Genomic DNA, 26,621 nt, shown 5'->3' on the forward strand with positions numbered 1-26,621 from the left:
CAGGTGCCACAGGTAACGAGAGAGAATAGTCAGACGAACTGAGTCAGGAACTAACAGGAGCAGACATACCAGAAGGAGCAGCAATACACGTAGTCAAAATACCAAAGCCGAGAGTCAGAAAGCCAGAACATGAGCACGGGGTCCAAAATGTGAGACGAAATACGTGGTCGGGGTACAAGCCAGGAGGTCAGATGCCAGAGAGGGAACGTAACAGCAGAGACGAATATCAAGAGACGGGGTCAGAAATCAGTCCGGGTCATACACGTGAATATCAGTCAAAAGCAGGAGGATCACCAGGGTACAAGGGTCAGCGGCTCTAAACTGCAAGCTTGAGCTATCACTAACACTGGTCAGCAGGCTGTGAGGGATTTAAATAGCCCAGCTAGCTCCAGAACGAGACTGAGGAGATTAACCCCCGCATGACCAGTCCGGAGTGAAGACAGCAGAAGATAAACTCTGGACTGGACCATGACAGCCCTAACTTCCATACCAATGATCCCTTTAAGACTCTGGGGTCAGAACCACAGAGCTGAGTAGAACGGTTCTAACTTCCATACCAGGGATCCCTTTAAGAGAGGTCTGGGGTCAAAACCAAAGCGCTGGATAGATTTGCTCTGACTTCCATACCAATGATCCCTTTAAGAGGGAAGATGTGCCTACGGGATGGAGGATGTGTGATGTGTATATGGGCAGGGAGGGGGGTATTCATTTCTGTCATGTGCTCTCTACTCCTTTTTGGGGGGCAGACAACGGCTGGGAGATTATGTTCCCAGGGATGCTAGATTTCTCCCACCATGTCAGTGTCTACTGAGGTGTTGTCAAGTGGGAAAACTTGCTCATAGCAACCAATCACAGCTCAGCTTCTTTTAACCAGCTCTGGTGAAATGAGAGATGCTTAGTGATTGGTTGCAAGGAAAACTGTTGCTCATAGCAACCAATCACAGCTCAGCTTCTTTTGAACAGCTCTGGTTAAATGAAAGGTGCCAGACCCACATCGCATGGCGACGTTTCGGCTAACACTGAGCCTTTTTTCAAGCCTACTGTTCCATTTTTTCTTATATCTAGCTATATTCACTTATATTTGTGTGTGTAAACATTATAAATTTGAACATGGTATGTAATGACATTATGGTCTTCAATTCCAAAATAGAGAATGAAAAAGAAGAAAACTGAACAAGGAAATGACAACACAATTCTTTTTATTTTTTTAATAATACATCTCAATTTAGCTCTATGGATTTACAAAAACGCATGCAAAAACGCGCATATTTTTCTGCCAAGAGATGCAGAAACCTTACAGAAATTTCTGCAAGCAAATTCGCACATAGCCTAAGTGGACAATACATACGACTTTGGGAGCTTTCACACTGCGTTTTTGTCCACCTTTGTGAGTCCTGTCAGGGCTTATGTCTGAAGCCCCCCCGCAAAACGGGATTCTGGTGTATATGCCGATGGGGCCATAGACTATAATGGTGCTGGCAGAGCGAACGTGCGCTCTACTATGCCTCATTGGCGTGTATGCACACTGGAGACGGACACCGAGACACAGTCTATTTGCAACATCTTAGTGCCCTGTGACCAAAATTCCTGCGGGTGACAGCTGACACCTTGCGGCATTCAGTCCCAGCCAGTTTTGGAGCTGATTGGGGCCAGTTAACCCCTTCAATACCAAGGTATCTGTGGTAAAATCGTAATTGTGGGTGCTGATTGTTGCCATGGTACCCCAAGATCATGTAATGACCCCTGTGAGATCCAGCTATAAAGGCCCCGTCACACACAGCAAGATCGCTGATTTTGTGACGCAACAGCGATCTCGCCAGCGATATCGCTGTGTGTGATATGCATCAGCGACCGCCCCCCCCCCACGGGTATCGCTGATCGTGCTCTAATGTCCTGGGCCATTTTTTGATCGTTGGCCTCCTGCTGGCCAGCACGCATCGCTGCGTGTGGCAGCGGGAGAGCAACAATCAGCGAGCTCCCAGCGCTGTAAGCAGACACTGGTATCCAAGGTAAATATCGGGTAACTAAGCGCACGCGTCGCTTAGTTACCCACTGTGTACCTTGGATACCTGCGTGCTCGTGCTGGGAACTGGTATCCAAGGTACACAGCGGGTAACTAAGCGACGCGCGCGCTTAGTTACCCGATATTTACCTTGGATACCAGTGTCCTCGCTGATGCTGATCGCTGGTGAGAGCTGCCTGTTTGACAGCTCACCAGCGATCATGTAGCGAGGCACCAGCGATCCTGACAAGGTCGTATCGTTGTCGGGATCGCTGGTGCATCGTTTAGTGTGACGGCACCCTTAGAAATGCTTTGCAGGCACAGTCAGTGAGTCATTGACTGCTCTCGAGCACTGCTGGACAGGAGTACTGCAATGCATGAAACCAACAATCAAGAGTAAAAAAATAATACAAGGCCCATAGTGAGATTTAGTGGAAAAAGTTAAAAAAAAAAAAGTGAAATGAGTAAAAAAAAAAAAAAAAAAAAAAAATACAACAAAAAAAGAAAAAATAATCATGAACACTAAAAACGCAGTATTGTTATAAAACAAAGATAAACAAAAAAAGGACACAATTGGCATTGCTGTGTCCTGAAAGACCTGATCTATAAAACTGGCACGCTATTTATTCTGTATGGCGAATACTGTAAAAAAATAAAGACACCAAAAATTTTGCTTTTTCAACATACTTATACACAAAAAATTGATTAAAAAAGCACTGAAAAAGTCATAGGTAGAAAAAAAAGGTATAAATAAAAGCACCAAATCGTCCCATGAAAAACAAGCCCCAATTTGGCTCATTAGGGAAAAATTAAAAAAGCTACAACTCTCAGAACATAATGATGTAAAAACAAATTCATTTTTATATCCAACTCTGGTATCGCTGTAATCGTACCGACCAAATGGACAAATTGGACTTTTACTGCATGGCGAGTCAATATTATATATATTATATATGTATATATCCAACAATGTAGACCAGCTCACTCCTGTGAACCACCTGGAACCTCAGCTGACCTGGTTAACTCCGTTGTGCCCGGATCTGGATGTAGGAGTCCATCCATACAAATGTGAACAACGACAAAGCAAAGTCCAGCAATAACGTGAGCAATCCAGGATTCTGGACCGTGAAGAAGGCGGGTTCTACCGCTGAAACGCGTAGTCCTATCTGCACGACTTTCCTGCGTTATTGCTGTTTTGAACTGCTTAGACCATTGCATTTTAATGGATTTATGAATAAAAAGAAAAAAATTTTTAACAGCATTCTGTATTGCTCACGTTATTGCTGGACTTTGCTTGTCGTTGTTCACATTATATATATATATATATATATATATATATATATATATATATATATATATATATATATAAATATATATTTTACTGAATTGCAGGTTTTTGTTCATTCTGCCTGAAAAATCTGAAGAAAAAGTGATCAAACCCATAATGTGCCCCAAAATAGTATAAAAAAAAAAAGTCTCCAACTTGTTGAGCAAAAATATACACTCATTCAGCTCTGTTCACGAAAAACTAGAAAAAGTTACAGCTCTCAGAATATGGTGATTTTTAGTGTGTGACAGCAGCAAAAACATAAAACAAGCAAACAAAAAAAAGCTATAAATCTAGTATCGCACCGACCTGAAGAATAAAGTCGCCTAATCACTTATACCGAATGAGGAACGATGTAAAAGATAAGAACTATTCTTGTACTGCCATTTGTTCAGTCTGCCTGAACAAATCAGAACAAGGCTCGGCTCACATTTATCCTGTGCTCTCTGCCGAGCGCTTACATCGAGGTTTCCGCGAAAATTCCCCAAAACCGCGATTCAGACAAAATCTTGGATGGAACCACTAACTTATGTGGCAGATAGAGTCACATAAGTTAGTGATCTGATCTGCATTCCAGCGGTGTCACTTTAGGCGTCTTTTTAGGGCATATGTGTGGGCGACAACAGATCTGTACACACTTAAAAATAAGGAGACCGCCGGAGCAGACGCCAAACGGAGTGCGAATTGTCTCCATCTGCCTCATGGTGGGTGGTTCCTTCGGGGGTTTCGTTTGAATAGCATTTTTAGGGATTTACCCAAATTTGTGTTCCAAAATTATAATAGTACTCCTTCCCTTACGAACCTTGACATTTGTCCAGAGGTTTCTGACCACATGTGGGGTGTCAGCGTGCTCAAAAGAAACTGGTTTAGCAATTATGGGGTCCATTTTCTGGGGCTATTCCTTGTAAAACTAGAAAAATTTGGGATAAAATAACATTATAGAGTAAAAATTACAATGAATAGGTCCGTAAAGGAACAGGATTTGTTTCTTGAAAAAAAAAATGATAAATTGTTGCTAAAGTTTTAACCCCTTTAACAAAATAAAATGATGTTTGAAAAATGATGAAGAGTTAAAGTAGACATGTGGGAATTGTTATTTATTTACTACTAGCTGAAGAGCCCGGCGCTGCCCGGGCATAGTAACTAACTACAGTTAGTTATAACAAATTATAATGATTATATCTATATATATATATATATATATATATATATATATATATATATATATATATATATATATATATATAAGAGTGTATAGCCCCGCCCACTCCGCATTGCCACATTCACCATAATATCCCACATCATCTTGTCAGCCAGAGCCACCGGACTACTACCCCTAATATCCCACATCATCCCGTCAGCCAGAGCCACCAGACTACTACCTCTAATATCCCACATCATCCCATCAGCCAGAGCCACCGGACAACTACCACTAATATCCCACATCATTCCATCACAGCCGCCGGACTACTACCCCTAATATCCCACATCATCCCGTCAGCCAGAGCCACCGTACTACTACCCCTAATATCCCACATCATTCCATCAGCCAGAGCCATCAGACTACTACCACTAATATCCCACATCATCCCGTCAGCCAGAGCCACCGGACTAGTACCCCAAATATCCCACATCATCCCGTCAGAGCCACCGGACTACTACCCCTAATATCCCACATCATCCCGTCAGCCAGAGCCACCGTACTACTACCCCTAATAAACATCATTCCATCAGCCAGAGCCACCGGACTACTACCCCTAATATCCCACATCATCCCGTCAGCCAGAGCCACCGGACTACTACCCCTAATATCCCACATCATCCCGTCAGCCAGAGCCCCCGGCAACTACCAGTAATATCTCACATCATCCCGTCACAGCCGCCGGACTACTACCCCTAATATCCCACATCATCCCATCAGCCAGAGCTACCGGACTACTACCCCTAATATCCCACATCATTCCGTCAGCCAGAGCCACCGGACTACTATCCCTAATATCCCACATCATCCCGTCAGCATGGGGTCAGAACCAGAGCACTGAGTGGAACGGTCCTAAGTTCCATACCGGGGATCCCTTTAAGAGAGGCCTGGCATCAAAACCAGAGCGCTGGGGGATTTGCTCTAATTTCCATACAGGAGATCCCTTTAAGAGAGCCTGGGGTCAGTACCAGAGCATTTGAAGGCAACTGCCCTGACTTCCATACCGGGGATCCCTTTAAGAGAGGCCTGGGGTTGGAACCAAAGCACTGGATGGATTTACCCTGACTTCCATACCAAAGATCCCTTTAAGAGATCCTGGGGTCAGAACCACAGAGCAGAGTGGAACGGTCCTAACTTCCATACTGGGTATCCCTTTAAGAGAGGTCTGGGGGTCAAAACCAAAGCGCTGGATGGATTTGCTCTGACTTCCATACCAATTATCCCTATAAGAGGGAAGATGTGCCTACGGGATGGAGGATGTGTGATAGGTACAGTGGGGAAAAAAAGTATTTAGTCAGTCAGCAATAGTGCAAAGTTCCACCACTTAAAAAGATGAGAGGCGTCTGTAATTTACATCATAGGTAGACCTCAACTATGGGAGACAAACTGAGAAAAAAAAATCCAGAAAATCACATTGTCTGTTTTTTTTTCATTTTATTTGCATATTATGGTGGAAAATAAGTATTTGGTCAGAAACAAAATTTCATCTCAATACTTTGTGATATATCCTTTGTTGGCAATGACAGAGGTCAAACGTTTTCTGTAAGTCTTCACAAGGTTGCCACACACTGTTGTTGGTATGTTGGCCCATTCCTCCATGCAGATCTCCTCTAGAGCAGTGATGTTTTTGGCTTTTCGCTTGGCAACACGGACTTTCAACTCCCTCCAAAGGTTTTCTATAGGGTTGAGATCTGGAGACTGGCTAGGCCACTCCAGGACCTTGAAATGCTTCTTACGAAGCCACTCCTTCGTTGCCCTGGGGGTGTGCTTTGGATCATTGTCATGTTGAAAGACCCAGCCACGTTTCATCTTCAATGCCCTTGCTGATGGAAGGAGATTTGCACTCAAAATCTCACGATACATGGCCCCATTCATTCTTTCATGTATCCGGATCAGTCGTCCTGGCCCCTTTGCAGAGAAACAGCCCCAAAGCATGATGTTTCCACCACCATGCTTTACAGTAGGTATGGTGTTTGATGGATGCAACTCAGTATTCTTTTTCCTCCAAACACGACAAGTTGTGTTTCTACCAAACAGTTCCAGTTTGGTTTCATCAGACCATAGGACATTCTCCCAAAACTCCTCTGGATCATCCAAATGCTCTCTAGCAAACTTCAGACGGGCCCGGACATGTACAGGCTTAAGCAGTGGGACACGTCTGGCACTGCAGGATCTGAGTCCATGGTGGCGTAGTGTGTTACTTATGGTAGGCCTTGTTACATTGGTCCCAGCTCTCTGCAGTTCATTCACTAGGTCCCCCCGCGTGGTTCTGGGATTTTTGCTCACCGTTCTTGTGATCATTCTGACCCCACGGGGTGGGATTTTGCGTGGACCACCAGATCGAGGGAGATTATCAGTGGTCTTGTATGTCTTCCATTTTCTAATTATTGATCCCACAGTTGATTTCTTCGCTCCAAGCTGGTTGGCTATTGCAGATTCAGTCTTCCCAGCCTGGTGCAGGGCTACAATTTTGTTTCTGGTGTCCTTTGACAGCTCTTTGGTCTTCACCATAGTGGAGTTTGGAGTCAGACTGTTTAGGTGTCTTTTTATACTGATAACAAGTTTAAACAGGTGCCATTACTACAGGTAATGAGTGGAGGAAAGAGGAGACTCTTAAAGAAGAAGTTACAGGTCTGTGAGAGCCAGAAATCTTGATTGCTTGTTTCTGACCAAATACTTATTTTCCACCATAATATGCAAATAAAGTGAAAAAAAAAAAAACAGAATGTGATTTTCTGGATTTTTTTTTCTCAGTTTGTCTCCCATAGTTGAGGTCTACCTATGATGTAAATTACAGACGCCTCTCATCTTTTTAAGTGGTGGAACTTGCACTATTACTGACTGACTAAATACTTTTTTTCCCCACTGTATGTAAGCACGGGAGGGGGGGGATTCATTTCTGTCATGTGCTCTTTGCTCCTTTCAGGGGGGTAGACAATGGCTGGGAGCTTATGTTCCCAGGGATGCTAGATTTCTCCCACCATGTCAATGTCTGCTGAGGTGTTGTCAAGTGGGAAAACTGTTGGTCATAGCAACCAATCACAGCTCAGCTTCTTTTAACCAGCTCTGGTGAAATGAGAGATGCTTAGTGATTTGGTTGCAAGGAAAACTGTTGCTCATAGCAACCAATCACAGCTCAGCTTCCTTTGAACAGCTCTGGTGAAATGAAAGATGCTTCGGTATTGGTTGGTGATACACACATACATTCAGTTTTATATATAGAGATTTAGTACAGCATGAGTGACTGGTCTAAGGATATACATATTGAAAGTTTGAAAATGGCACATTTTTCAAAGTCTGCGCCAACATTTTCACAATAAACATATACCATATCGACCTAAAATCACCACTAATATAAAGTACACTTTGTTGTGAGAGAACAGTCTCGGAATCATGGGATATGATGGAGCTCCAGAGTTATTACCACATGAAGTGACAGTAGTCAGAACGGGAAAAATAGGCCTGGTTATTATGGGGTTAATCATTGCAATGAGGTAATAACGCTTCCTACTAGTATATACCGTACTGTGGCTGTACATCTGTGTGAGCAGGCACCACTCTGATGTTCAGGGTATAATGTCAGAGGAGTACGGTATAATATAGGTGGAGTATGGTATAATATAGGAGGAGTGTATAATATAGGAGTATAGGGGTTGGAGGTGTACAGTATAATGTAGGAACTGTATAATATAAGATTACGGTATAATATAGGAGTAAGTTATAATGTCGAAGGAGTACGGTATAATATAAGAGTATAGGGGTTGGAGGGGTACGGTATAATGTAGGAAAACTGTATAATAGGATTACAGTATAATATCGGAGTACTGTATAATGTTGGAGGAGTACGGTATAGTGTCGGAGCATGGTATAATATAGGAGTATGGTATAATTTCGGAGGAGTACCATACAGTCATGGCCAAAAGTTTTGAGAATGACACAAATATTAATTTTTACAAAGTCTACTGCTTCATTTTTTCTAATGGCAATTTGCATATACTCCAGAATGTTATAAAGAGTGATCAGCTTAACAGCAATTACTTGCAAAGTCAATATTTGCCTAGAAAATGAACTTTATCCCCCAAAACACATTTCAACATCATTGCAGCCCTGCCTTAAAAGGACCAGCTAACATCGTTTCAGTGATTGCTCCATTAACACAGGTGTGGCTGTTGATGAGGACAGGGCTGGAGATCAATCTGTCATGATTAAGTAAGAATGACACCACTGGACACTTTAAAAGGAGGCTGGTGCTTGGCATCATTGTTTCTCTTCTGTTAACCATGGTTATCTCTAAAGAAACACGTGCAGTCATCATTGCACTGCACAAAAATGGCCTAACAGGGAAGAGTATCGCAGCTAGAAAGATTGCACCTCAGTCAACAATCTATCGCATCATCAAGAACTTCAAGGAGAGAGGTTCCCTTGTTGCCAAAAAAGGCTCCAGGGCGCCCAAGAAAGACCAGCAAGCACCAGGACCGTCTCTTAAAAGTGTTTCAGCTGCGGGATCGGGCTACCAGCAGTGCAGAGCTTGCTCAGGAATGGCAGCAGGCAGGTGTGAGTGCATCTGCACGCACTGTGAGGCGGAGACTCTTGGAGCAAGGCCTGGTCTCAAGGAGGGCAGCAAAGACGCCACTTCTCTCCAGAAAAAACATCATGGACAGACTGATATTCTGCAAGAGGTACAGGGAGTGGACTGCTGAGAACTGGGGTAAAGTCATTTTCTCTGATGAATCCCCTTTTCGATTGTTTGGGACATCTGGAAAACGGCTTATTCGGAGAAGACCAGGTGAGCGCTACCACCAGTCTTGTCTCATGCCAACTGTCAAGCATCCTGAAACCATTCATGTGTGGGGTTGCTTCTCAGCCAAGGGAATGGGCTCTCTCTCAGTCTTGCCTAAAAACACAGCCATGAATAAAGAATGGTACCAGAATGTCCTCCAAGAGCAACTTCTCCCAACCATCCAAGAGCAGTTTGGCGATCAACAATGCCTTTTTCAACATGATGGAGCACCTTGCCATAAAGCAAAGGTGATAACTAAATGGCTCAGGGAACAAAACAGAGATTTTGGGACCATGGCCTGGAAACTCCCCAGATCTTAATCCCATTGAGAACTTGTGGTCAATCATCAAGAGACGGGTGGACAAACAAAAACCTTCAAATTCAGACAAAATAAAAGCATTGATTTTGCAAGAATGGACTGCTATCAGTCAGGATTTGATCCAGAAGTTGATTGAGAGCATGCCAGGGAGAATTGCTGAGGTCCTGAAGAAGAAGGGTCAACACTGCAAATATTGACTTGCTGCATTAACTCATTCTGTCAATATAACCTTTTGCTACTCATAATATGATTGCAATTATATTTCTGTATGTGATAAAAACATCTGACAAACACACATAAAAACCAGAGGCCAGCAGATCATGTGAAAATATAATATGTGTCATTCTCAAAACTTTTGGCCATGACTGTATAATATAGGAGCACAGTAGGAGTACGGTATGATGGAGGAGTACGATATAATATAGCACAGTATAATATGAATACAGCATAATGACAGAGGAATACGGTATAATATAGGAGTACAGTATGTGAGTACGGTATAATGACAGAGTACGGTATAATGGCGGAGTACAGTAAAGTATAGAAATACGGTATAATGTCTGAGTACGGTATAATGTCTTAATACGGTATAATATAGGAGTACAGTATAATGCCGGCGTACGGTATAATGTCGGAGTACGGTATTATGTCGAAAGAGTACGGAATGATGTCGGAGTACGGTATAATACAGGAGGAGTACGATATAATACAGGAGGAGTACGATATAATACAGGAGGAGTACGATATAATACAGGAGGAGTACGATATAATACAGGAGGAGTAGTCTATAATACAAGAGTACGGTATAATATAGAAGTACGGTATGTCAAAGTACAGTATTATGTCGGAAGAGTACGGTATGATGTCGGAGTACGGTATAAGAGTATGATACAATACAGGAGTATGGTATGTCAGAGGAGTACGTATAATACAGGAGCATGGTATAATACAGGAAGAGTCCTGTATGATGTCGGAAGAGTCCAGTATAATAAAGGAGGAGTACGGTATACTATAGGAGCATGGTATAATACAGGAGTACGGTATAATGTCAGATGAGTACGGTACAATACAGGAGGACTACAGTATATATAGGAGTACGGTGTAATACAGGGCTATGGTATAATATAGGAGTACGATATAATGTGAAAGTACAGTATACAGGACGAGTACGGCATAGTACAGGAGTAGGGTATAATGTCGGAGGAGTATGGTAGAATATAGGCGCATGGTATAATACGGGAGTACGGTATAATGTCAGATGAGTACGGTACAATACAGGAGGACTACAGTATATATAGGAGTACGGTGTAATACAGGGCTATGGTATAATATAGGAGTACGATATAATGTGAAAGTACAGTATACAGGACGAGTACGGCATAGTACAGGAGTAGGGTATAAGAGTACGATACAATACAGGAGTATGGTATGTCAGGAGTACGTATAATACAGGAAGAGTCCAGTATAATAAAGGAGTACGGTATAATATAGGAGCATGGTATAATACAGGAGTACGGTATAATGTCAGAGGAGTACGGTACAATACAGGAGGACTACAGTATATATAGGAGTACGGTGTAATACAGGGCTATGGTATAATATAGGAGTACGATATAATGTGATAGTACAGTATACAGGACGAGTACGGCATAGTACAGGAGTAGGGTATAATGTCGGAGGAGTACGGTATAATATAAGAGCATGGTATAATACGGGAGTACGGTATAATGTCAGAGGAGTACGGTACAATACAGGAGGACTACAGTATATATAGGAGTACGGTGTAATACAGGGCTATGGTATAATATCGGAGTACCATATAATGTTAAAGTACAGTATACAGGACGAGTACGGCATAGTACAGGAGTAGGGTATAATGTCGGAGGAGTACGGTAGAATATAGGCGCATGGTATAATACGGGAGTACGGTATAATGTCAGAGGAGTACGGTACAATACAGGAGGACTACAGTATATATAGGAGTACGGTGTAATACAGGGCTATGGTATAATATAGGAGTACGATATAATGTGAAAGTACAGTATACAGGACGAGTACGGCATAGTACAGGAGTAGGGTATAATGTCGGAGGAGTACGGTAGAATATAGGCGCATGGTATAATACGGGAGTACGGTATAATGTCAGAGGAGTACGGTACAATACAGGAGGACTACAGTATATATAGGAGTACGGTGTAATACAGGGCTATGGTATAATATCGGAGTACGATATAATGTGAAAGTACAGTATACAGGACGAGTACGGCATAGTACAGGAGTAGGGTATAATGTCGGAGGAGTACGGTAGAATATAGGCGCATGGTATAATACGGGAGTACGGTATAATGTCAGAGGAGTACGGTACAATACAGGAGGACTACAGTATATATAGGAGTACGGTGTAATACAGGGCTATGGTATAATATAGGAGTACGATATAATGTGAAAGTACAGTATACAGGACGAGTACGGCATAGTACAGGAGTAGGGTATAATGTCGGAGGAGTACGGTATAATATAAGAGCATGGTATAATACGGGAGTACGGTATAATGTCAGAGGAGTACGGTACAATACAGGAGGACTACAGTATATATAGGAGTACGGTGTAATACAGGGCTATGGTATAATATCGGAGTACGATATAATGTGAAAGTACAGTATACAGGACGAGTACGGCATAGTACAGGAGTAGGGTATAATGTCGGAGGAGTACGGTAGAATATAGGCGCATGGTATAATACGGGAGTACGGTATAATGTCAGAGGAGTACGGTACAATACAGGAGGACTACAGTATATATAGGAGTACGGTGTAATACAGGGCTATGGTATAATATAGGAGTACGATATAATGTGAAAGTACAGTATACAGGACGAGTACGGCATAGTACAGGAGTAGGGTATAATGTCGGAGGAGTACGGTATAATATAAGAGCATGGTATAATACGGGAGTACGGTATAATGTCAGAGGAGTACGGTACAATACAGGAGGACTACAGTATATATAGGAGTACGGTGTAATACAGGGCTATGGTATAATATAGGAGTACGATATAATGTGAAAGTACAGTATACAGGACGAGTACGGCATAGTACAGGAGTAGGGTATAATGTCGGAGGAGTACGGTATAATATAAGAGCATGGTATAATACGGGAGTACGGTATAATGTCAGAGGAGTACGGTACAATACAGGAGGACTACAGTATATATAGGAGTACGGTGTAATACAGGGCTATGGTATAATATCGGAGTACGATATAATGTGAAAGTACAGTATACAGGACGAGTACGGCATAGTACAGGAGTAGGGTATAATGTCGGAGGAGTACGGTAGAATATAGGCGCATGGTATAATACGGGAGTACGGTATAATGTCAGAGGAGTACGGTACAATACAGGAGGACTACAGTATATATAGGAGTACGGTGTAATACAGGGCTATGGTATAATATAGGAGTACGATATAATGTGAAAGTACAGTATACAGGACGAGTACGGCATAGTACAGGAGTAGGGTATAATGTCGGAGGAGTACGGTATAATATAAGAGCATGGTATAATACGGGAGTACGGTATAATGTCAGAGGAGTACGGTACAATACAGGAGGACTACAGTATATATAGGAGTACGGTGTAATACAGGGCTATGGTATAATATCGGAGTACCATATAATGTTAAAGTACAGTATACAGGACGAGTACGGCATAGTACAGGAGTAGGGTATAATGTCGGAGGAGTACGGTAGAATATAGGCGCATGGTATAATACGGGAGTACGGTATAATGTCAGAGGAGTACGGTACAATACAGGAGGACTACAGTATATATAGGAGTACGGTGTAATACAGGGCTATGGTATAATATAGGAGTACGATATAATGTGAAAGTACAGTATACAGGACGAGTACGGCATAGTACAGGAGTAGGGTATAATGTCGGAGGAGTACGGTATAATATAAGAGCATGGTATAATACGGGAGTACGGTATAATGTCAGAGGAGTACGGTACAATACAGGAGGACTACAGTATATATAGGAGTACGGTGTAATACAGGGCTATGGTATAATATCGGAGTACGATATAATGTGAAAGTACAGTATACAGGACGAGTACGGCATAGTACAGGAGTAGGGTATAATGTCGGAGGAGTACGGTAGAATATAGGCGCATGGTATAATACGGGAGTACGGTATAATGTCAGAGGAGTACGGTACAATACAGGAGGACTACAGTATATATAGGAGTACGGTGTAATACAGGGCTATGGTATAATATAGGAGAACGATATAATGTGAAAGTACAGTATACAGGACGAGTACGGCATAGTACAGGAGTAGGGTATAATGTCGGAGGAGTACGGTATAATATAAGAGCATGGTATAATACGGGAGTACGGTATAATGTCAGAGGAGTACGGTACAATACAGGAGGACTACAGTATATATAGGAGTACGGTGTAATACAGGGCTATGGTATAATATCGGAGTACCATATAATGTTAAAGTACAGTATACAGGACGAGTACGGCATAGTACAGGAGTAGGGTATAATGTCGGAGGAGTACGGTAGAATATAGGCGCATGGTATAATACGGGAGTACGGTATAATGTCAGAGGAGTACGGTACAATACAGGAGGACTACAGTATATATAGGAGTACGGTGTAATACAGGGCTATGGTATAATATAGGAGTACGATATAATGTGAAAGTACAGTATACAGGACGAGTACGGCATAGTACAGGAGTAGGGTATAATGTCGGAGGAGTACGGTATAATATAAGAGCATGGTATAATACGGGAGTACGGTATAATGTCAGAGGAGTACGGTACAATACAGGAGGACTACAGTATATATAGGAGTACGGTGTAATACAGGGCTATGGTATAATATCGGAGTACCATATAATGTTAAAGTACAGTATACAGGACGAGTACGGCATAGTACAGGAGTAGGGTATAATGTCGGAGGAGTACGGTAGAATATAGGCGCATGGTATAATACGGGAGTACGGTATAATGTCAGAGGAGTACGGTACAATACAGGAGGACTACAGTATATATAGGAGTACGGTGTAATACAGGGCTATGGTATAATATAGGAGTACGATATAATGTGAAAGTACAGTATACAGGACGAGTACGGCATAGTACAGGAGTAGGGTATAATGTCGGAGGAGTACGGTATAATATAAGAGCATGGTATAATACGGGAGTACGGTATAATGTCAGAGGAGTACGGTACAATACAGGAGGACTACAGTATATATAGGAGTACGGTGTAATACAGGGCTATGGTATAATATCGGAGTACGATATAATGTGAAAGTACAGTATACAGGACGAGTACGGCATAGTACAGGAGTAGGGTATAATGTCGGAGGAGTACGGTAGAATATAGGCGCATGGTATAATACGGGAGTACGGTATAATGTCAGAGGAGTACGGTACAATACAGGAGGACTACAGTATATATAGGAGTACGGTGTAATACAGGGCTATGGTATAATATAGGAGTACGATATAATGTGAAAGTACAGTATACAGGACGAGTACGGCATAGTACAGGAGTAGGGTATAATGTCGGAGGAGTACGGTATAATATAAGAGCATGGTATAATACGGGAGTACGGTATAATGTCAGAGGAGTACGGTACAATACAGGAGGACTACAGTATATATAGGAGTACGGTGTAATACAGGGCTATGGTATAATATCGGAGTACGATATAATGTGAAAGTACAGTATACAGGACGAGTACGGCATAGTACAGGAGTAGGGTATAATGTCGGAGGAGTACGGTAGAATATAGGCGCATGGTATAATACGGGAGTACGGTATAATGTCAGAGGAGTACGGTACAATACAGGAGGACTACAGTATATATAGGAGTACGGTGTAATACAGGGCTATGGTATAATATAGGAGTACGATATAATGTGAAAGTACAGTATACAGGACGAGTACGGCATAGTACAGGAGTAGGGTATAATGTCGGAGGAGTACGGTATAATATAAGAGCATGGTATAATACGGGAGTACGGTATAATGTCAGAGGAGTACGGTACAATACAGGAGGACTACAGTATATATAGGAGTACGGTGTAATACAGGGCTATGGTATAATATAGGAGTACGATATAATGTGAAAGTACAGTATACAGGACGAGTACGGCATAGTACAGGAGTAGGGTATAATGTCGGAGGAGTACGGTATAATATAAGAGCATGGTATAATACGGGAGTACGGTATAATGTCAGAGGAGTACGGTACAATACAGGAGGACTACAGTATATATAGGAGTACGGTGTAATACAGGGCTATGGTATAATATCGGAGTACCATATAATGTTAAAGTACAGTATACAGGACGAGTACGGCATAGTACAGGAGTAGGGTATAATGTCGGAGGAGTACGGTAGAATATAGGCGCATGGTATAATACGGGAGTACGGTATAATGTCAGAGGAGTACGGTACAATACAGGAGGACTACAGTATATATAGGAGTACGGTGTAATACAGGGCTATGGTATAATATAGGAGTACGATATAATGTGAAAGTACAGTATACAGGACGAGTACGGCATAGTACAGGAGTAGGGTATAATGTCGGAGGAGTACGGTATAATATAAGAGCATGGTATAATACGGGAGTACGGTATAATGTCAGAGGAGTACGGTACAATACAGGAGGACTACAGTATATATAGGAGTACGGTGTAATACAGGGCTATGGTATAATATCGGAGTACCATATAATGTTAAAGTACAGTATACAGGACGAGTACGGCATAGTACAGGAGTAGGGTATAATGTCGGAGGAGTACGGTAGAATATAGGCGCATGGTATAATACGGGAGTACGGTATAATGTCAGAGGAGTACGGTACAATACAGGAGGACTACAGTATATATAGGAGTACGGTGTAATACAGGGCTATGGTATAATATAGGAGTACGATATAATGTGAAAGTACAGTATACAGGACGAGTACGGCATAGTACAGGAGTAGGGTATAATGTCGGAGGAGTACGGTATAATATAAGAGCATGGTATAATACGGGAGTACGGTATAATGTCAGAGGAGTACGGTACAATACAGGAGGACTACAGTATATATAGGAGTACGGTGTAATACAGGGCTATGGTATAATATCGGAGTACGATATAATGTGAAAGTACAGTATACAGGACGAGTACGGCATAGTACAGGAGTAGGGTATAATGTCGGAGGAGTACGGTAGAATATAGGCGCATGGTATAATACGGGAGTACGGTATAATGTCAGAGGAGTACGGTACAATACAGGAGGACTACAGTATATATAGGAGTACGGTGTAATACAGGGCTATGGTATAATATAGGAGTACGATATAATGTGAAAGTACAGTATACAGGACGAGTACGGCATAGTACAGGAGTAGGGTATAATGTCGGAGGAGTACGGTATAATATAAGAGCATGGTATAATACGGGAGTACGGTATAATGTCAGAGGAGTACGGTACAATACAGGAGGACTACAGTATATATAGGAGTACGGTGTAATACAGGGCTATGGTATAATATCGGAGTACGATATAATGTGAAAGTACAGTATACAGGACGAGTACGGCATAGTACAGGAGTAGGGTATAATGTCGGAGGAGTACGGTAGAATATAGGCGCATGGTATAATACGGGAGTACGGTATAATGTCAGAGGAGTACGGTACAATACAGGAGGACTACAGTATATATAGGAGTACGGTGTAATACAGGGCTATGGTATAATATAGGAGTACGATATAATGTGAAAGTACAGTATACAGGACGAGTACGGCATAGTACAGGAGTAGGGTATAATGTCGGAGGAGTACGGTATAATATAAGAGCATGGTATAATACGGGAGTACGGTATAATGTCAGAGGAGTACGGTACAATACAGGAGGACTACAGTATATATAGGAGTACGGTGTAATACAGGGCTATGGTATAATATCGGAGTACGATATAATGTGAAAGTACAGTATACAGGACGAGTACGGCATAGTACAGGAGTAGGGTATAATGTCGGAGGAGTACGGTAGAATATAGGCGCATGGTATAATACGGGAGTACGGTATAATGTCAGAGGAGTACGGTACAATACAGGAGGACTACAGTATATATAGGAGTACGGTGTAATACAGGGCTATGGTATAATATAGGAGTACGATATAATGTGAAAGTACAGTATACAGGACGAGTACGGCATAGTACAGGAGTAGGGTATAATGTCGGAGGAGTACGGTATAATATAAGAGCATGGTATAATACGGGAGTACGGTATAATGTCAGAGGAGTACGGTACAATACAGGAGGACTACAGTATATATAGGAGTACGGTGTAATACAGGGCTATGGTATAATATCGGAGTACGATATAATGTGAAAGTACAGTATACAGGACGAGTACGGCATAGTACAGGAGTAGGGTATAATGTCGGAGGAGTACGGTAGAATATAGGCGCATGGTATAATACGGGAGTACGGTATAATGTCAGAGGAGTACGGTACAATACAGGAGGACTACAGTATATATAGGAGTACGGTGTAATACAGGGCTATGGTATAATATAGGAGTACGATATAATGTGAAAGTACAGTATACAGGACGAGTACGGCATAGTACAGGAGTAGGGTATAATGTCGGAGGAGTACGGTATAATATAAGAGCATGGTATAATACGGGAGTACGGTATAATGTCAGAGGAGTACGGTACAATACAGGAGGACTACAGTATATATAGGAGTACGGTGTAATACAGGGCTATGGTATAATATCGGAGTACCATATAATGTGAAAGTACAGTATACAGGACGAGTACGGCATAGTACAGGAGTAGGGTATAATGTCGGAGGAGTACGGTAGAATATAGGCGCATGGTATAATACGGGAGTACGGTATAATGTCAGAGGAGTACGGTACAATACAGGAGGACTACAGTATATATAGGAGTACGGTGTAATACAGGGCTATGGTATAATATAGGAGTACGATATAATGTGAAAGTACAGTATACAGGACGAGTACGGCATAGTACAGGAGTAGGGTATAATGTCGGAGGAGTACGGTATAATATAAGAGCATGGTATAATACGGGAGTACGGTATAATGTCAGAGGAGTACGGTACAATACAGGAGGACTACAGTATATATAGGAGTACGGTGTAATACAGGGCTATGGTATAATATCGGAGTACCATATAATGTGAAAGTACAGTATACAGGACGAGTACGGCATAGTACAGGAGTAGGGTATAATGTCGGAGGAGTACGGTAGAATATAGGCGCATGGTATAATACGGGAGTACGGTATAATGTCAGAGGAGTACGGTACAATACAGGAGGACTACAGTATATATAGGAGTACGGTGTAATACAGGGCTATGGTATAATATAGGAGTACGATATAATGTGAAAGTACAGTATACAGGACGAGTACGGCATAGTACAGGAGTAGGGTATAATGTCGGAGGAGTACGGTATAATATAAGAGCATGGTATAATACGGGAGTACGGTATAATGTCAGAGGAGTACGGTACAATACAGGAGGACTACAGTATATATAGGAGTACGGTGTAATACAGGGCTATGGTATAATATCGGAGTACGATATAATGTGAAAGTACAGTATACAGGACGAGTACGGCATAGTACAGGAGTAGGGTATAATGTCGGAGGAGTACGGTAGAATATAGGCGCATGGTATAATACGGGAGTACGGTATGTCAGAGGAGTACGGTACAATACAGGAGGACTACAGTATATATAGGAGTACGGTGTAATACAGGGCTATGGTATAATATAGGAGTACGATATAATGTGAAAGTACAGTATACAGGACGAGTACGGCATAGTACAGGAGTAGGGTATAATGTCGGAGGAGTACGGTATAATATAAGAGCATGGTATAATACGGGAGTACGGTATAATGTCAGAGGAGTACGGTACAATACAGGAGGACTACAGTATATATAGGAGTACGGTGTAATACAGGGCTATGGTATAATATCGGAGTACGATATAATGTGAAAGTACAGTATACAGGACGAGTACGGCATAGTACAGGAGTAGGGTATAATGTCGGAGGAGTACGGTAGAATATAGGCGCATGGTATAATACGGGAGTACGGTATAATGTCAGAGGAGTACGGTACAATACAGGAGGACTACAGTATATATAGGAGTACGGTGTAATACAGGGCTATGGTATAATATAGGAGTACGATATAATGTGAAAGTACAGTATACAGGACGAGTACGGCATAGTACAGGAGTAGGGTATAATGTCGGAGGAGTACGGTATAATATAAGAGCATGGTATAATACGGGAGTACGGTATAATGTCAGAGGAGTACGGTACAATACAGGAGGACTACAGTATATATAGGAGTACGGTGTAATACAGGGCTATGGTATAATATCGGAGTACGATATAATGTGAAAGTACAGTATACAGGACGAGTACGGCATAGTACAGGAGTAGGGTATAATGTCGGAGGAGTACGGTAGAATATAGGCGCATGGTATAATACGGGAGTACGGTATAATGTCAGAGGAGTACGGTACAATACAGGAGGACTACAGTATATATAGGAGTACGGTGTAATACAGGGCTATGGTATAATATAGGAGTACGATATAATGTGAAAGTACAGTATACAGGACGAGTACGGCATAGTACAGGAGTAGGGTATAATGTCGGAGGAGTACGGTATAATATAAGAGCATGGTATAATACGGGAGTACGGTATAATGTCAGAGGAGTACGGTACAATACAGGAGGACTACAGTATATATAGGAGTACGGTGTAATACAGGGCTATGGTATAATATCGGAGTACGATATAATGTGAAAGTACAGTATACAGGACGAGTACGGCATAGTACAGGAGTAGGGTATAATGTCGGAGGAGTACGGTAGAATATAGGCGCATGGTATAATACGGGAGTACGGTATAATGTCAGAGGAGTACGGTACAATACAGGAGGACTACAGTATATATAGGAGTACGGTGTAATACAGGGCTATGGTATAATATAGGAGTACGATATAATGTGAAAGTACAGTATACAGGACGAGTACGGCATAGTACAGGAGTAGGGTATAATGTCGGAGGAGTACGGTATAATATAAGAGCATGGTATAATACGGGAGTACGGTATAATGTCAGAGGAGTACGGTACAATACAGGAGGACTACAGTATATATAGGAGTACGGTGTAATACAGGGCTATGGTATAATATCGGAGTACGATATAATGTGAAAGTACAGTATACAGGACGAGTACGGCATAGTACAGGAGTAGGGTATAATGTCGGAGGAGTACGGTAGAATATAGGCGCATGGTATAATACGGGAGTACGGTATAATGTCAGAGGAGTACGGTACAATACAGGAGGACTACAGTATATATAGGAGTACGGTGTAATACAGGGCTATGGTATAATATAGGAGTACGATATAATGTGAAAGTACAGTATACAGGACGAGTACGGCATAGTACAGGAGTAGGGTATAATGTCGGAGGAGTACGGTATAATATAAGAGCATGGTATAATACGGGAGTACGGTATAATGTCAGAGGAGTACGGTACAATACAGGAGGACTACAGTATATATAGGAGTACGGTGTAATACAGGGCTATGGTATAATATCGGAGTACGATATAATGTGAAAGTACAGTATACAGGACGAGTACGGCATAGTACAGGAGTAGGGTATAATGTCGGAGGAGTACGGTAGAATATAGGCGCATGGTATAATACGGGAGTACGGTATAATGTCAGAGGAGTACGGTACAATACAGGAGGACTACAGTATATATAGGAGTACGGTGTAATACAGGGCTATGGTATAATATAGGAGTACGATATAATGTGAAAGTACAGTATACAGGACGAGTACGGCATAGTACAGGAGTAGGGTATAATGTCGGAGGAGTACGGTATAATATAAGAGCATGGTATAATACGGGAGTACGGTATAATGTCAGAGGAGTACGGTACAATACAGGAGGACTACAGTATATATAGGAGTACGGTGTAATACAGGGCTATGGTATAATATCGGAGTACGATATAATGTGAAAGTACAGTATACAGGACGAGTACGGCATAGTACAGGAGTAGGGTATAATGTCGGAGGAGTACGGTAGAATATAGGCGCATGGTATAATACGGGAGTACGGTATAATGTCAGAGGAGTACGGTACAATACAGGAGGACTACAGTATATATAGGAGTACGGTGTAATACAGGGCTATGGTATAATATAGGAGTACGATATAATGTGAAAGTACAGTATACAGGACGAGTACGGCATAGTACAGGAGTAGGGTATAATGTCGGAGGAGTACGGTAGAATATAGGCGCATGGTATAATACGGGAGTACGGTATAATGTCAGAGGAGTACGGTACAATACAGGAGGACTACAGTATATATAGGAGTACGGTGTAATACAGGGCTATGGTATAATATAGGAGTACGATATAATGTGAAAGTACAGTATACAGGACGAGTACGGCATAGTACAGGAGTAGGGTATAATGTCGGAGGAGTACGGTATAATATAAGAGCATGGTATAATACGGGAGTACGGTATAATGTCAGAGGAGTACGGTACAATACAGGAGGACTACAGTATATATAGGAGTACGGTGTAATACAGGGCTATGGTATAATATCGGAGTACGATATAATGTGAAAGTACAGTATACAGGACGAGTACGGCATAGTACAGGAGTAGGGTATAATGTCGGAGGAGTACGGTAGAATATAGGCGCATGGTATAATACGGGAGTACGGTATAATGTCAGAGGAGTACGGTACAATACAGGAGGACTACAGTATATATAGGAGTACGGTGTAATACAGGGCTATGGTATAATATAGGAGTACGATATAATGTGAAAGTACAGTATACAGGACGAGTACGGCATAGTACAGGAGTAGGGTATAATGTCGGAGGAGTACGGTAGAATATAGGCGCATGGTATAATACGGGAGTACGGTATAATGTCAGAGGAGTACGGTACAATACAGGAGGACTACAGTATATATAGGAGTACGGTGTAATACAGGGCTATGGTATAATATAGGAGTACGATATAATGTGAAAGTACAGTATACAGGACGAGTACGGCATAGTACAGGAGTAGGGTATAATGTCGGAGGAGTACGGTACAATACAGGAGGACTACAGTATATATAGGAGTACGGTGTAATACAGGGCTATGGTATAATATAGGAGTACGATATAATGTGAAAGTACAGTATACAGGACGAGTACGGCATAGTACAGGAGTAGGGTATAATGTCGGAGGAGTACGGTATAATATAAGAGCATGGTATAATACAGGAGGAGTACAGGAATACGGTATAATATAGGAGCAGGTGTACGGCATAATGCAGGAGTACAGTATACTATGTGACTACTTACGTTGCACCGACCACAACACGAGTAACTTCCTGACGAGCTGTTCAAAGCGAGCGCGCAAACTCCCTGCGCATGCCTGCCGGGCACTGAGGGCTGCAGCGCCCAGTAAGTCACGTGCCTCTTGCGCTCACGTGACCGCTGTGCCGCCTAGTCCCATTCCTCCTGACTACCAGGAGGCGGTGCTGTGCAGGGCGGGCTCGGTGTCGTGTCGTCCCCGGTACAGGCGATCGTGTGTGACTGATCTGTAGCCGGGAGGAGGCAGCTGTCTGAGGAGGGCGCTGGTGGCCACAGGGTTCTGATCACACACGTCCTGTGGATGGTGATGTGGCGCTGTACACAGGCTCGTGCTCTGGGGTCTGTATCACCGGGGTCTTTACAACTGACAGCCCCGGCCTGTTTCACATTTCCGTCATTTAAGGTCAGTCAAAATCCGCCAGGCGGTTAAAAAACGGATCCGTATCCGCCATGGGCCAAACTGATGTCACTGGATCCGTTATGTACGCATCCGCTGCAGCCGCCAAGAGGGTGAAATTTAAAGCGCCGCGAAAAAAATAGAGAGATTGATTTGTGGCTTTTCTGGAACGCTATTAAGGGTTAAAATCCTTGGCAGAGCAAATGTGCCGGGCATGCGCAATCCAACATAGTGGACCGTCGCTCTAAAAAACGTTTCAGAGTCCGTCTTCTTCTCCCGGGAGCCGCTAAAATTATGACGGATCCATCAAAAACGGGTGAGACGGACGACCGTCAGTCAAAATCCACCGCTAATGTAAGCAGGGCTGTGGAGTCGGAGTCGGTGCTCATTTTGGTGGAGTCGGAGTTGGAGTCGGTATAAAATGGAGCGACTCCGACTCCTAAAATATATAATAAATTGGGTACAGTAATTCAATGCAGGATGTGCTGAATATTTATTCATAGGAGTTTGGGAAAGTTATGAAATGTCCTATAAATGGCTGTTATATTCCTGATCTAAGGCTACATTCACACACAGCGTTTTTCCTGTGTTTTTTGAGGATACATTTTTCAGCTGCAAAAGCAGATCAGCTTTTTAAAAAACTGCATCACCTGAAAGGTTTTTGAGCTCATAGATGTTTTCAATAGCAAAAACAGATTAGAAATCTGCTCTATCTATCCATTTATCCATATCTGTCTATCCATATCGTATCTGTACCAAAAAGAATGAAAACCGGGTAGTACACCAATATATATTCTGTTCTATCTAAATATCTTGATTATTGGATCATAAAAATGATTAAATGTCTGATGTTCACATTGTACTACAATAAATTTTTCACTTAAATATAAGCAATATGTGTGGGAGTCGGAGTCGGAGTTGGAGTCAGGGAAATTGAGGAGTCGGAGTCGCAGGTTTGGCTTACCGACTCCACAGCCCTGAATGTAAGTCTATGGGGGAAAAAATGGATCCGCCAAAAAAGGGGCGCATCCGTTTTTTCTTTAAAGTGACGGATTTTGACTGACGTAAAAAAACGGAAATGTGAAACAGGCCTAAGGGGATTTCCCAGCAGTAAGATCAGCTCTATTCTCTGCAGGGGCTGACTAGCTGGGGGCGTGGGATGGGCTCTGCCGCCCTGCCCAGTGTCACACCAAGTTTATTGAGTATAACACTTTGTGACAATCCCTTAGCCCCCTGATTCTGCCACTCTTTTCCGCCTTGTGCTGCGTCGCTCCATCGCAGAGATATTCACATATGTTTCTTCCGGAGCTCAGTATGTGACATCTCTGCTTGTAGACAACTGGGCGTTTCTCCACCGTCTCCTCTGGGGCGTGCGCTGTCACCCCTCTCTCCCAGAGGCTGCCAGTCCCAGGTCAGCAGCTGATCTAGCAGTCTCAGATGTGATTGGCAGCCTCTGGGAGGGAGGGGTGACAGCGCACGCCCCAGAGGAGACGGTGGAGAAACGCCCAGTTGTCTACAAGCAGAGATGTCACATACTGCGCTCCAGAATAAACAAATGTGAATATCTCTGCAATGGAGCGACCCAACGGAAATCAGCAGCAAAATCGGAGGGGTGAAGGGATCTGCAGCAGATATTTTAACTCAGTTTTTTGTGCATGTGACAGGTGGTCTATACGGACCCATTTACGCTTCTGAACTGTGCTCATTCATAGCTTGGTCTCCTTTATGCAAAGCAATTAAAATGTACAAGGCAGTAATAAAAATCTGCTATTTATCTCGTGCCGTATTATTACTGGATTATAGTGCCAGCAATTTCCTTTTCTCAACCAGAATGGTTACAGGGAGTCTGTCATCAGGGTTTCGTCTTCCAAACTATTTATATGCACATGTAGCTCTTTTCAAAGACAAGTTCAGCAATACCTTTACATGGCCGCTCCGTTCCTCCATTACTGAGAAATCAGTGTTTGAATTGATATGTAAATGAGGCTGAAGAACTATGGTAGATCTGAAACCTCTGTCACTCCAGTTCTGTTCTCCCCCCGCCCCCGCTTGACTGAAGGCCTCTGTGTGACTTCAGGCAAATGAGCCTTCTGTCTAGCAGGAAGAGGCAGTGCTGGGCGGGGAATCTAGAGCTGGAGTGACAGAGGCTCCAGATCTACCATAGCTCTTCAGCCTCTTTTCCATATCAACTCAAACACTTCTCAGTGATGAGGAAGAGTCAGGCAGCCATATAACTCGGTCAAAGATCACAACGCAGTGCACGGACTGGCCTTCGACTATCTCGACCTGAGCATGACGGCTGCATATTAATACATATTGTCATTCTCAGGAGAGCTGGTGGTCATTCCAAAGATTGCATTGTGATCCTTATCCGATTTGTATGGCTGTCTGACTTTTTCAAAACCTTTTTTTTTTTTTTTTAAATGGTAGGGTCTCAATATTACTTAAACACCAGAAAAACATAGACCTCTAAAAATTAACCTTCATTAGGATTGTCAGGGAATTACTTGTACATCCCACTCTCAGTCCCGGTTTGGAACTTGCAGCTCTCTGGCGCCCCCCTTAACCTCAGGTCAGTCAGGGAACTACACCTAGGATAAGTAGTCGCCAGAAATGCTGCCTTGCCGTGTACTTGCTATTGGGCACTCTGCAGTGAGGGCGGTATGTTTATCCCCAGTCTCAGTCCAGAAACACACACATAAACCTCCGTTCCATTATAAGTTTATGCTTAGAACATACAACACTGCCCTTCACCTCTCCAAACAAACCTATTTCAGCACCCTCATCACCTCACTGTCCAATAACCCTAAACGTCTCTTTGACACTTTTCATTCTCTACTCAACCCAAGAGGGCAGGCCCCAACCACGGAGCTCCGAGCTGACGATCTGGCCAATTACTTCAAAGATAAAATGACCATATCCGACAGGAAATTATCTCCCAATCGCCTCATACCATGCATTTTCCTTCCTCCCCCACAGCATCTAGCTCACTCTCTGATTTTGAACCAGTCACAGAAGAAGAAGTAAGCAGGCTCCTTGCATCTTCTTGTCCAACCACTTGCACTAGTGACCCATTTCCGTCACATTTCCTCCAGTCCCTTCCCC

The 26,621-nt window shown here is 42.7% G+C and overlaps 1 protein-coding gene across 2 annotated transcripts in view; it reads right to left on the reverse strand.

Annotated features, from left to right (window-relative positions):
* The window catches only part of CENPI (centromere protein I), a 166,645-nt gene extending 143,382 nt beyond the window's left edge, over nucleotides 1-23,263 (reverse strand). The window contains exon 1 of one of the 2 annotated variants that reach the window (XM_073573088.1): nucleotides 23,108-23,262. The gene's annotated coding sequence lies outside the window, so the exon portion shown is untranslated. Of the gene's footprint in view, nucleotides 1-23,107 lie in introns of both variants that reach the window. The other variant, XM_073573089.1, reaches the window with a different exon arrangement.
* Nucleotides 23,264-26,621: the final 3,358 nt, after the last annotated feature.

This window comes from Dendrobates tinctorius, unplaced genomic scaffold (genome assembly GCF_039654945.1).
Source record: "Dendrobates tinctorius isolate UK_male_01 unplaced genomic scaffold, ASM3965494v1 ptg000034l, whole genome shotgun sequence".
Lineage (NCBI taxonomy): Eukaryota > Metazoa > Chordata > Amphibia > Anura > Dendrobatidae > Dendrobates > Dendrobates tinctorius.